At 43.3% G+C, this 10,698-nt stretch overlaps 1 protein-coding gene across 1 annotated transcript in view; it reads left to right on the top strand.

Moving 5' to 3' along the window:
- The window catches only part of LARGE1 (LARGE xylosyl- and glucuronyltransferase 1), a 323,190-nt gene that overhangs the window by 7,186 nt on the left and 305,306 nt on the right, over positions 1-10,698 (top strand). The gene's annotated exons all lie outside the window — the stretch shown is intronic.

Raw genomic sequence — 10,698 nt, 5'->3', positions numbered from 1 at the left:
TGTGATTTCTGTTTGCCTGACTGATGTCCACCTTCTCCTCAGCCGCTTCGCTGATATGACTCATGCTGATAAGCTCTCCAAGGTCCACCAGCTGCTTCAGCTCCTTCATAGCTCATACATGGGCACAGAAGGATAAAACCTGTGGATAGCAGGCAGTGATTTGTCTCTGTTCACTTAAAGCATTGCCTCCAGTTTCCCAGAGATGGCTTTTTCATACAAAATTCCAGTGCTCGAAAGCTTGCACTGGCAAATTGATCATGCAGGCTGGCCCAAAACTTCTTGGGGGGAGACTCTTTAAGTCAACGAGAGAAAATACTTTTTAAAGTAATTCACAGATGACACTACACACCTGCACAATGCCACAGGTTAAACTCTTATTCTTATTTATTAATTTTATCTCATCCCCTTCAAGTCACTTAGGGTGGCATATGCAGCCCTTTCTCTTATTTTACGTTCCCAGCAACCTTGTGATGTAGGGTAGGCTGAGACAGTGTGCTCTCAGCTCATCAAATAAGCTTTGTGGCTGAAGGCAGATCTGAACCCAGATCTCACTGGATCTAGTCAGTATTCTAATCACTGCACTGAACTGCGAAGCTGAATATATAGAGATTGAAGACAGACAAAATAAAGCACTTCTTCACACAGTCCATACTTAAACTCTCACCAGAGGCAGTAATAGCCACCAACCTGGATGGTTTTAAAAGAGGATTGGACAAATTCATGGAGGAGAAGGATACCAGCGGTTCCTAGCTATGCTAGATATGTTCTTCCTTTGGTGTCGGAAACAGTATGCTTCTGAATACTAGTTCCTGGAAACTGCAGGATGTTTCGCTTGGGCATATGGTTGGCCACAGTGAGAACAGGATGCTGGTATAGATGGGACACAGGCCTGATCCAGCTTGGTCTTACATTCTTATGCCCTTCATTTGATTTCTCATCACCTCTCTTTCCTATCATTGATTCCCTGTTACTTTTAGTAAACATCTTACTTGATTTGGGAGGTATCCCACATGGAGCCAACAGGATCCCAGCATTCTCCAGACCCTGGAGTTTAGGTGGGGTCTGCCCACTAGCCTTGCTAAATTCTCTCAATGGCTTCATAGCCTGTGGAATAGTGGCTTGACCGTAGCCACTGTGACAATGACTGTCCTCAGGCATCCTCCCAGTGCAAGGTCAAGTGCGTGACTCTGACTTTCTTGTACCAGCAGGCATTATTAAGGTAGTGTTTGGTTTTATGATACATTTTTCTTGTTTTCTTGCTCCGTTTTCTATATATTGTTTTTACGTGCACTGCTTAGAAATGTCTTATAGAAATAAGTGGCTCTGGTTCACAAGGGGCCTGAAGCAAAAGTAAGTGGAAGGGAGATAGCCAGAATCAGGTAACGAAGTACAGCCTGGGCTTTGTGTTCTTTATGCTTAAAAAAAGGGGGGGGGGAATCTGTATTGAGAGAATGCAGATGCTGCACCATTAGAAAATCAGTTTTGCAACCTGACTAAATCTTTCCTTCTAACTCCTAGAAATCTAGTTCCCCAACTCTGGCTTCTGATATTTCAGTAGATGACATTTCACATTTTTAACCTGATCTATGCAATCACAATGGCTTAGAATCTTTAAAAGGAAAAAAAGGAAAAAACCTAATAAGCAAAGTTAAGAATCCCAGGAAGCTGAATACTATGCACAATGCCATATTCTACAGATTTCCTCTGCTCTAGCAGCATCTGTGCAACCCTGAATATAGCCCATTCCTGAACATTATATGATAGCAGTTGTACTCTGAAGAAATATTTCTGCTTAGTTGCCATTGTGTCTGCAAAGTGCCATCCCGCAGAGTACTTCTGGTGGTGAATAGGCAGGCGAATCTGCATTGTCTCCACTGAAACATTGTCAACCTGCTTTGAGGACAAAATCATTTAAATTCAGTTGGGCTTTGGAATCTCACCTTTCATAAAACATTGCCAGAGTGTGATGTGTTGGAGGCTCAGTCTTGCCCTATTAGTTTTGATGACTGTTAGTCTGGCTTGTCTACTGGCTTGCGCTTGTCGATAATGAGGACAATCGCTTAAGAGTGGGAACTATGTGCATAATAATATTAAAAGGTGTTTACAGTAGATGGCCCTCAGCTGTATAATTTCCTTCTCTTGGAGAAAGTTCATATCTGTGTATTGTGTGACAGGCCAGAGTAAGTCAAACACATTTCACTACCTAAAGGCTCAGATTTTTTCCCCCTTCCCCTGATAGGAGAGCTCAAATTGAGAACATAGAGGAAACTAGAGAAAGATAGGAATCTTTTCAATGTCTGTTCAGGAGCAAGGGATAGTATAGGCTAGAAGGTGTAACAATTTACGCTTTGCTGGTTTTAGAGGCAAGATGGCTATAAATAAAGTTTAATACACAGTACAGCCTGTAGGTCAATTTGACACTGAGCATCTCATGGAAGTGGTGAAAGACATTCTCATTCTGATTGCTTTTGGGTGCGGATAGGGTTATATTTCTAACAGTGTGCTATATGTGCAGTACCAGGTTTGGAATAATCAAGGTGAATTTGAGTAGACAACTTCATTGAATTAGAACCACTTCAGATCCTGTTTTGTTTGAGTGGTAGTGGAACACACAACTTTTATTAGTTTGGCTATATAAGGTGAATCTGTGATCTGGAGGCGTTGATTCTCCACTGTGTTCTTGAAAGGAAATAATGAAGGAAAGCATCCTTTCCTTCCTCCCTTCATGACTGTGTGGTAAATTAAAATGTTTTTCTGTTTTTAGCCATAACCTTGTAATGCAAAAACACACTTGTTCTAGGACTAATGCTTTTTAGGAGGGGGGGCAGTTGGCTCCCCTGCTGTGACTTCAATCATGCATTATTTCATAGCTTCAGAGGATTTAATATGTTTCTGTTGACTTCTATGTGTTGCACTTAGATCATAAGCAAAATCACTGTAGTAGGCTAGATGCAAACACCTCCCGTCTTCACCCAACAACTTCTAACAGCTTCACTTCTCTCGTTTTCCTTACTCTTGCATGTTCCTCTGTTCTTCCTTCTTAGGATCTATTTGTGTCCATGCCCATTGATCAATATTTTATGAATGCAAGTCCTTGGATAAAGACACATTCTTGCTGGTGAATAAAATAGGCAGCACTACTTTAGCTAGCTAACTAAGTATTTGGCTGGTGAGATCATATATGTAAGAGAGATCTGGGCCACAGGCCACCAACCTTTTTTGGACCAGTGGGCACATTTTGAATTTTGAGAAAATGCCATGGACACCAATCACAAAATAGCTGTGGAGGGGGGGGGCATACTGCAAAATAGTTGCCAAGGAGTGCATGGCATAGCACAAAATGAAAGAGACAACCAGCCCCAACAACCTTAGGCTTACCATGGAAGTAACCATGTCTTGCTAATCCTGATTGTGGAGGTCACACAACACATACACAAAATGATGCTGTTGCTGTATAATAGCAGGGAGCATTCTTCAGTACCAGGAAAAATATACAAGGTGGCCACACACACCATACACTCTCTCCTTTCACAGAAATTGCTTAGAAGGTGCTCGCCCATTGCAGAAACAGTGGCTTGCTGCTGACTTTGTTTTCTTGTCTAGGCTTTCAGATTATAAACAACTTTGTATTTTTACTGCTACTGATTGGTGGTGATGTTGATCATTGTTTTATTTTTATATTTGTTTGTTTATGGTGAGCTGCCCTCTACTTCTGCCTGGGGAAAGAATGGGAGGTAGCAATGGCAGACAGACAAAGTAATAAGTTGTAAGTGTTGTGAAGTCTGCTTTATTCTCTGGAGCCTTTAATGCAGGCATGGTCAGACTCGGGCCTCCAGATGTTTTGGGACTACAATTCCCATCATCCCTGACCATTGGTCCTGTTAGCTAGGGATGATGGGAGTTGTAGTCCCAAAACATCTGGAGGCCCGAGGTTGCCCATGCCTGCTTTAATGAATGGTGGCTTTATTGCTGTTCTGTTGTGGTGGCTCCCTCTCTCCCTACCCATTGGATTCTGGATTTAGACTTATGGGCTTCATACACTGACTATGTATTCATTTGACTTTTATTATTTCTAAGCCACCTTGTAAAATGAAAGTGGAAAGGCAGATATGATAACCAGCTTTTTCCCTCTTAAAAAAAACCACAAAACATTTCAAGGCCATAATTATGTTGTGATTGCTAGAAACAGCCGTCACAGGTTGACTGTTGCTCCACCTGTTGGTCATAACTTATTGAATGATATGTGACATGGAGACTGCCTTCATTGCACAGTCTTTCTGTTGCTTCCAGGGGTCTCGGAAATCTTGAGACGTGTGAGGAGATCGCTTATTCTGTCTGTACACTTCACAAAGCCATTTGGCTCATGTGTCACAAGTGTAAACTGGGATACGTGCTATGCCCTCAGCATCTTAAATTGTATTCCCATAGCCAAGCTGTCTGCACAGCACTTTTCCAAGTATGTTTCTAATGCCTGTGCTAATTATATTATCTGTGTGCAATTGCAGCTTGATCTCCTGTGTGTGTCTTACCTACTATCACCCATAAAATGATTTTGTTTTCTTGCACATGCCTTTGGCATGCTGCATTTTGGCGTCCCTTGCTTTCTCTTCTGGGTCATCTTAATGATTTGAATCTCCTGCCTTGGGCAGAGAATTTGGCTTAAACTTGTGGTTTCCTTCTGTAGCTCTTTCTGAAGCTTGGCTTTACACATCTACATGGGCTTGGTCATGCCCACAGAATGGAAGATGGCAGGATCCCCAAAGACATACTCTACAGGGAGCTGGCTTCAGGCACTAGCCCTGTTGGCAGAACAAATTCTGCAGACATGACATGAAGGCTGGCAATGTCAACCCCGCCATGTGGGAATCCTTTACAGATGACTGCAGTGCCTGGAGACAGTCAGGCTATTCATATATAGCAATGACCAGAGGAGCAATGACTGCTGGGTGGAGCGCAGAGAAAAGAAACGCCATGGTGCATCTGCAGCAGAACAACCAGACTCCTTCATTTGCCTCAGCTGCATCAAAACATGCCTCTTCCATATCAGTCTCTACAGCCATAGCAGGCGCTGCAACCTTTCAGCCGTTTGACCTCACCCCCAAAGGTGCACTCCTAAGACAGATGCCAACAACAGCAGTCAGGAAATGGAATCAATCCATGTGGCGAATCCTTCCACATGATAAACATCGTGCAGCAGCCTGCCACATGCCCTGGGCATCCCTTCATTTTAAAGCATTCATTCTGGATGTTTTGCTGTGGCATTGTGAACCTTGTCCAGTCTTTGGTGAAATGCTACACACAAATGGTTCACTGTGTGGTAAAAGCTGATATATGAAGGAGGCTCCTTGGCATTTCTCTAGGAAGAGATGAGGCTTTGCTTTGTGTTCTGTTGCTCAGAGGAATTTGGTGCAGTGCCTTCTTTGTTGTGGTGGCACAAACACGGAATGTCCTTTTTAAAGAAGGCTGCCTTTCTTTTTCACTGTTAGCTGTGAGGAACCTTTGGCTCTCCAGAAGTTGCTGAACTACAACTCCCATAATCCTTGGCCACTGGCCATGCTTGCTGTGGCATATGTAAACTGTAGTATATATAAGGTGCATATTTCCGGAACCCACCCTATTTTTGTGATTTTTTCTTGTAATTGTAAGTTTTGAAATTGTTGTTAATGTTGTATTTGAAATTGGTGTAACGCACCCTGGGCCCTTAGGGTGAAGGGCAAGTAATAAATTGAAGAACCAAGAGCACATGTTGTTCACACCTAAGTTGTTTGTGTAGTTCAATCCAATGCATGCTACTCAGAAGAAGGTTCTATTCAGTTCGGTAGGAGTGATAATGTTGGAGCCTTAATCTACTGTTTCAAAGTTTCTACGTAATTCATATTTGTTTACATAAAAAATGTATGTGCTGTACATCGTGTCTACCTCTTCATTGTAGACCGGCACTGGATTCATATTGATTATATATATAACTTATATCCTTTCTGTCTTCTAGCATGGAACCCAGGTGTGGCAGATGTGGTTCCCAGATACCATCCATGCAGTCACCAGACCTACACTTGCTTAGTGGCCTCATGTGCTTTCAGACCCCACATAAATTGTGCTAATTGATCCAAATTAACCTATCAGATAAACCTGTGAGACTCAGATCCACCCCCATCCCAGATAGCCAACAATTTTTTAATCGCCCACGAACTCCACACTTCATCAGTTTCTTTTGACACTCCAAGCAACATGGTTGTTTGGGAAACTTTTAACTAGCTTTCTGCATTTGCTAAAAATTAAGGAAATGAATGCATTTTTCTTTTTGAGCAGCAGGCTGCAGAATCACCATCTTTCCTTGTCCATATAATTGCAAACCCATTTTGAGTCTAGATTCAAAACAGGTGAGGAGCCCAAGCGAGTAGTTTTGAATGGACTTTTAGTGAGGCCTGTTAGTTACTCTGAGTGGAATTAGCACTTCAAGGATATTCAACTGAACAGAGCAGTACTACATTGCAGTCTAGCTGTCTTTGAATCCTAGCTCTTTCCTCCTTCATATGGCATTTGTTAAGCTGTAAAACACCTTGATATCAGCAAGAGGTGTTATAGAAATTCAATAACTCTGAAATAACTAAAAATATCAGTAACAATGAAAAACCATTCTCTTGTAGAAGACAGCGGGTACCTGGCAGAACTCTCTGCAGTAAATATACTTGGTTTTCTGAAATAAGTGTCATTTCTCTGGCACAGAACCCTCCTTTAATAACTGTTCTATGAAGGCAGAGTGAAGAGGCATCATATTCCTAAAGGTGAAGAGAGAATTGGGCAGTGAGGAGGGTTACACAACTGCCAGAAGAGAGAGTGGGCTTGAGGAGAGGCTGTGGACCTGATTTTTTAAAAAAGGGTTCTTTGGGGCAGCCTGGAGGTGGTCTGAAGATGAGCCTTGCCCTCAGATGATGGTAGACAACATCTGGTTCCCATGTTAAAGGACTTGAATTTCTAACTGCTTGTTCATGTGGAATCTAGTCTAACTTGATTTAGATTGAAGTTCAAGAGGTGCTATAGCATAGTCGCCAAAAATGCCTGAGCACTGAGCCACAATGTTCTCTCAGTTCAGATCTCATAACCAGGAACTCACTAGGCAGTCTTGGAAAGCCAGCATTCTGTCAGCTTCAACACCCTCCTCCTTTTTGCAGTAGAGGGGAGCACAAAAATAATACTAGCCTACTTTACTAGACCATTTGTAAGAGTTCACTGAAATTATGTGTGCAAAATAGTTTGAACACACTTTGAAGTACTACTGCAAATGCCACTGCTACTGCTGCTGTTTGTTGGAAAGGGCAGGTGCAAATTTTGGCAGGATTTGTACACATACATTGAATTTTATTGCCTCCTAATAAGTGTGTGGATGTATACACACACAAGCACACATAAGTGTGTGTGTGTGTGTGTGTGTGCGCACACACAAATTGGATAAAAGGCAGCTCCTTACTGGAATACAGGGTGCAGTTTTTGCCCAGATACAAAATCCTATTAAATAAATAAGAGAGGTACTAGTCCCTGCTATGTCTACCTACTGGAATCTCAGGCATTCATTTAGATGCAAGTAGGATGGATGTGTCTAATGAGGGGTTGAGGTCAGGGGAAAAATCAGTCTCATCTAAGCCCAGGTGATCTTTGATCAAGCAGCATGCCTTCTTCCAACGCCCCATGTGTTTGGAGCAAAGGTGACCTAAAAAGCTTGACTTGCTTAGACCATTGCCTTGACCATGCATGTGAACATGATTTCTGGCTCGTTCACATACTGGTGTATCCAATGTTATCAGTAACAAATGGAGTGCAGTCTCATCCCCCAGACTTTGCATGGCATTTGGATTGCTGCAGGGATTCAGATACAGGTTTCCTTCTTCTCTCTTACTCCTAAACCTTGCAGAGGGTTTATTTTTTTCTCTTTTTTTTGCACCTCTTACACCTCTGAAAGGCAGTATGCCGTGCAAACCTATCCACCTTTACTTTAGAGTGAGTAGCACTGGAATTGGTGGTAGCCATTCCTGAATAAGCATGCATAAGATTGCACTTTATATTTTCATAGGCAACTTTTGACTGTATATTTTCATAGACAATTTGGTTATACCTTTTCACGCAGTTAAGGCTCAGTATCAGCCAGAAGCATCAAGAAACAGTGATTTAGGTGTGCATGGCACATGTATGCTTGAATCCAAGCTTGATGTCTGATGATGTCCTAATTTCTCATTTATTTCTTGCAGTCATAGGATAGTATCTACAGTCTGTCCATAAAGTGCTTGGTTTTCTGGATGTGTGTAAAGTGTTCAAGTGTGAGTTGTGCAATATCATGTTTTCCCTCCAGAGGCAATTGCAAAGAGTATCTGGAAAATGACAAATGCAGGGAGTAGCATCTGGAATGCAACACTTGCCATATGGACTCTGTGTCAAATGTTCTAAAGTACTTTGTTTCTTTCCTCCCATCTCTCTTTCTGTTGTCTGTATAATAAATTGCCAAAGTGCTGAAGGCTTTGCAAGTATTTAAAAATATAATTAGTATTTTCTTTTACATCAATTTCATCTACTTTTTAAAGTTGGAAGGCAGTTTATTGTTTAGCCTGTTTAGTCTGCATTGTTTATAGTTTAGCCCAGGGGTCGGCAACCTGCGGCTCCGGAGCCGCATGTGGCTCTTTTACACCTTTGCCGTGGCTCCGCAGATCCTCGGGGACCCTAAGCAGAAAAGCAGAAGCGCCAGAAAGAGGAGGGGGATGGAGCTGGGCAGCCGAGCTGGGCAAAGCAAGGCGGCGGCGGCAGCGGAGCTCGAGAGGCGGCGGCGGCCGAAGAAGGGCTGCTGCTGCTGCTGCTGCTGCTGCTGCTTCTGCCGCCGGAGGGAAGTTCTGCCAGGCAGCTTCATGGCTCATAGCTTCCCCCGGGGTAGGACGGGGGGTGGCGGCGAGGGGAAATGCTCTCCCAGGCCATGCTCTCCTCAGCCCCACATGCGAGGCACCTGAGGCGAGGGAGAGAGAGCGCGCGCACTCGAGGGAAATGGCGGGGAGGGGTTTTTGTGTGTGTGTATGTGTGAGGGGTGGCGGTGGTGCTTCGGGATCCTTTTCCGTGCCTTGCTTCTGGGTGGCTGCCGAGTTGAGGGAGAGCACCTGAGGTGAACCACAAAATGGGCCTGCCCTCCCTGTCAGGGAGGAAGGGGTGAATTACGTCAATGACGAGGAGGGGGTCCAGAGGTAGCCAGCAGGAGAGGCGGGGGAGCACGAGAGCAATTACAGAGGGAGGGGGGGCTGTTAGGCACCAAAATCCTGCATGTGGGATTTCCCCCGTTCTCTCGTGCCTATGCAATTCCTGCCCTTCTCCCTTCCCCCTCGAGATTTGCTGCAGAGACAAGCAAATGAAGAAGAAAGGGAAGAGTATTAGCTGACATGTCCCCAGATCCAATGGAAAGCACCACAGATTCTTTTGCTTACCAGCTCTTTTTATTTTAAGTTGGCTTCAAACCTGTAATTGTGCAGGTGTATGTATGTATACATATACACACATAAATATTCATATCTCTTCCCTCTCACCTTCCTTTCACCCATGATGAGAAAGTTGCACCAGCAGAAGGAATGGATATGTGCTGTTAGTAAAAAGAGAGGGAGTTGAACTGCAGGGAGGGACAGACACTTTTCTATGTATTAATTTGTATAATGCCCTCTATGCACATGGTGCTTTGCAAAAAATGGATATGAGAGGTACCATACCCCTCTTTGCTATCTGAAATAGACTCAGGGAAAAGAGAGAGAATGGGGGAAGGGGAAGAATGTATGGTTATTTACATTTGGCTTGTTTTGCGGCTCCCAGTTTTTCTTCTTCTTTGGAAACGGGTCCAAGTGGCTCTTTTTGTCTTAAAGGTTGCAGACCCCTGGTTTAGCCTGTTCTGTAGGCTCTAAGTACCGTATTTTATGCTCTATAAGACTCACTTTTTCCCTCCTATAAAGTAAGGGGAAATGTGTGTGCGTATTATGGAGCGAATGCAGGCTGCGCAGCTATCCCAGAAGCCAGAACACCAAGAGGGATCGCTGCTTTTGCTGCATAGCAATCCCTCTTGCTGTTCTGGCTTCTGGGATTCATAATTTTCTCTCTCTTGTTTTCCTCCTCCAAAAACTAGGTGCGTCTTGTGGTCTGATGTGTCTTATAGAGCGAAAAATACGGTACTTAGCTGCAATTTTAATAATTTTAGTTCTAACCACAATAAAGCCAATAATTTGTAATGGACTCTTCATTGTTAAGAGAAGAACACTGAAGCTATTCTTTTCAGCGATGGATACACCTCTATGTTCATTTAAACTTGATTGAGTGGTATTGGGGTGAGATGAAGGGGTTCCAACATGAAGCCAAATCATGGTTTGGTCCTATGTAAATGAGCCTGGCTGAACCATCAGAGTAACACACTTCCCTTGCATGTCGCAGTTTAACCCTCATTTTCCTGGTTTGAGGTAAGCCATTTGGATGAAAGCACAAACCATGGTTTGTGCAAGGCTTGAAAATCAAGGTTGGAAACCATTGTTTGAGCCCAGTTTTTTCCAAGCAAGCACAAACCATAGCTTGCAGGATTGAACAAAATGACAAGTGACTCTGCTGCAGTCTAGATTTTTCTCTAAGCTTGTGGTATGTTGTTTGGTGGATTATGAGTTTTAAGTTTTTGGAAGATGGCATCCACCAACATTA

The sequence above is a fragment of the Podarcis pityusensis genome, assembly GCF_964106645.2.
Source record: "Podarcis pityusensis genome assembly, chromosome: 10".
In the NCBI taxonomy this organism is placed as follows: Eukaryota; Metazoa; Chordata; class Lepidosauria; order Squamata; family Lacertidae; genus Podarcis; species Podarcis pityusensis.
Note: the sequence above shows the minus strand (reverse complement) of the source record. Positions and strands in the feature narration are given on the sequence as shown.